General features: G+C 32.2%; 1 pseudogene; it reads right to left on the reverse strand.

The window, feature by feature from the left end:
• Positions 1–836: 836 nt before the first annotated feature.
• LOC116871930 lies at positions 837–998 on the reverse strand (annotated as a pseudogene).
• Between the last annotated feature and the right edge of the window lie 1,938 nt (positions 999–2,936).

The following is a 2,936-nucleotide window of genomic DNA, read 5'->3' on the forward strand; positions in this document are numbered from 1 at the left end:
ACCTGACTCAAATCAAGAGTCAGACACAATCTTTTGTTCCACCCAGGTGCCCCATTATTGTTGTTGTTGTTTTTGGTCTTCTTCTATTTTTTTTTTTTTTAGATTTATTTGTTTATTTGAGGTGGGGAGTGATGGAGGGAGAGGAAAAGAGAGAATGCCCAGTAAATTTTCTGATTAGCACAGAATCCCAGGGAGCACAGGACCTGAGCAGAAACCAAGAGTTGAATGCTTAACAGAATAGCCAGCCAGGCACCATCCCCCCATTGTTAATTTTCTTAAGTGTGATTTCTCTGCTGATAATTTTCTGTCTTCTTGTTCCATAAAAACAATTTTATTTTTTCTCATTAAACATAGTTATATCAGCTATTTTAAATTATTTCTCTAATAATTGTAAAACATCAGGATTATTTCCATTGACTTTATTTTCACTAAGAACAGGCTCCATTCTCTGTTTTCTTCATATGTTAAGCAATTTTGGATTGTTCCTGTATGTTATGTTGTGTAAACTTTAGATCCTACTCAGTTTCTCCTCTGAGTGTTAATATTATTGCTTTAACTGACAATTAACTTGGTTATACACAAACTAAAAAGTCTATGTCTTTTACAGAAACTCACATCTCAGTTCTGTCCTTCCTTTCCTTCCTTTCTTTTTCTTGTCATTCCCCTCCCTTCTCTCTTTCTCCTTAGCTGGGTTGTTTATAGTCCGCCCATACATGATGGCATTGGGATCAGCCAGAGATTTGCACATGTACATAGAAATGTGGCTCCACTTTCTGGCTCTCCATTTTCTATAATTGTCATCTACTATTTTCATTTCATTCCATCATTTTAGTGGCTGTAGGTGCCTTGATTGCCACCCTCTTGCATTTCAAACTCAAAAGATTGTGAGTCATCAAAATTTTGACCAGCCAAAAAAATAAATAAATAAATAAAATAAAGATTGCAGCATGCCCACAGACATAGTACACTTGATCTTAGCCAAAAGGCCGAGAAGCGATTCAGACATAGTAAATGAAAATAGGAGGACATGGTGGTGGTGGTAGAGTATATCACATGTTTTTTCTCTTCATTCAAGTTTCTACTTACTTCTAGAATCTTTTACTTTTATTCACTTTCCAGACCCTTTAGGTAGTTTGTTGTATATTGTATGGAGTTTGTGGTTCTAATCTGCAAGGCTGTTCACACGTTAGAAAATTAGTTATACTGGTAGTGGAAACCAGAGTAGACTTTCCATTTGTGCATGGAAGGGGAAAACACACACACTACACACACACAACTGAATATCGGTGTATGGTGGTGACACTGTCTTCCAAAACTTGCTTCAGTGTACCCCAAATTCTTCTGATAGAAGTATTAGAGTAGAAGTTCCTGTTTAAGATAAATTGCATAAAATAGTTTTTTTCCACTTTACTAACATTTAGTGAAGTGCACAGAAATAGATATTAAATAAACCCTTGTTACATTAGCACTCTATAAAGACTGAATAAAACATAATAACTTTTATTTAAAAACTGACATATTTCTTGAATTTGCTAACTGAATTCACTAAGTATAAGTATCTAAAATATTAGATCAATATCACATTTTAATATGGCAATTAATGTACTAAAATGTGAGATAATTTTAATATATAATTGCTTGAGAGCTCATTTTGACATTTTTTACTACAGATTTAGAACTGAAAGAATATGAATAGATTCTTTCTGGTAGTAAGCCAGAAGCTCAAAAGAAGTATGCTACCTTCTTAGAATGAAATAGTGAGAATGGTTTACTGAGGACACCCTAAGTCTCAGATATAAAGAATTTTATTTAGTCAAATATAAATATATTTATACACTTATGTAATATATCATGTACATATAATTTATTTTATGAAAATTAATTTTGTTATGAAGTAGCATTCCATGAAATGATATAAAAAGTGTATTAAATTGTTATTAAACATGAAATATATATGATATAGTAAATACTTTCAAAATGGCCTTCGTTTGCCTCATCTGACTGCATGTACTAACAACCTTAATCTTATATCCAATTCACTAAAACCAACTAAAACAAATCAAACTGGGAGACAAAGTACAATGACACATTACCAATATAGAATTATTTAATCTAAGTTATGTTTTTTGAATATTATAAACATATCCATGTGGGAAAGAGTATTTTATTATAAATATCAAATTTGTCTTTTAAAAATTAATCTAAATTTTGTTATTTTTAGACACATTTTGTTTTTTCCCCACAGTTTATCAAAGCCATGCATATGGATTAATTGTTTTGAAGTATAATTTGACTATAGCTATAAATTATTCACAAAAGAGAGTTTTATAGAAAGAGTCATGAAGCTAAGAACTAAATATAGTTATGAAGAAATATTTTTACACTAGGTGTTTTACATCCACCAATACATTTCTAAAAGCGGCTTAATAAATCTGACAGTCTTTATCTCTGTTAGTTGATCTCAATTTTTATCTTTTAGTTCGTGGGGTATTAAATAAGTTGGCCATCTAAGAAATTTGTGAGACCCACCAAAGACAACTAGAATACTGTATAACATACTCACACATATATGCATACATACAAGGTGGTAGAAAAATTCCAAGATGGTTCTTAATGATCTCCACATTCTTGTATTCCAAAAAAGGAACAATGGCAGCCCAGGCCACACCAGATAATTGCTTCTAATGCTCATATCTTAACAGTCTTCAAAACCATTTGAAACTGGAAGTTAGGGCCTTAATTCATCTTTTCTTCATTACTGTGGTTGGCAGAATAATGTCCATGTCCTAATTCTTAGAATATCTGATATCTTATGGCAAATGGGACATTGCATATGTGATTAAGCTAAAGATTTTGAGATAGGGAAAGTATTTTGGGCTATCTCAGTAGACCCAATGTAACCACAAAAGTCTTTATATGAGGAAGGCAGGGAAGGT

The sequence above is a fragment of the Lontra canadensis genome, unplaced genomic scaffold, assembly GCF_010015895.1.
Source record: "Lontra canadensis isolate GAN:19392208 unplaced genomic scaffold, GSC_riverotter_1.0 scaffold1, whole genome shotgun sequence".
Classification (NCBI taxonomy): domain Eukaryota; kingdom Metazoa; phylum Chordata; class Mammalia; order Carnivora; family Mustelidae; genus Lontra; species Lontra canadensis.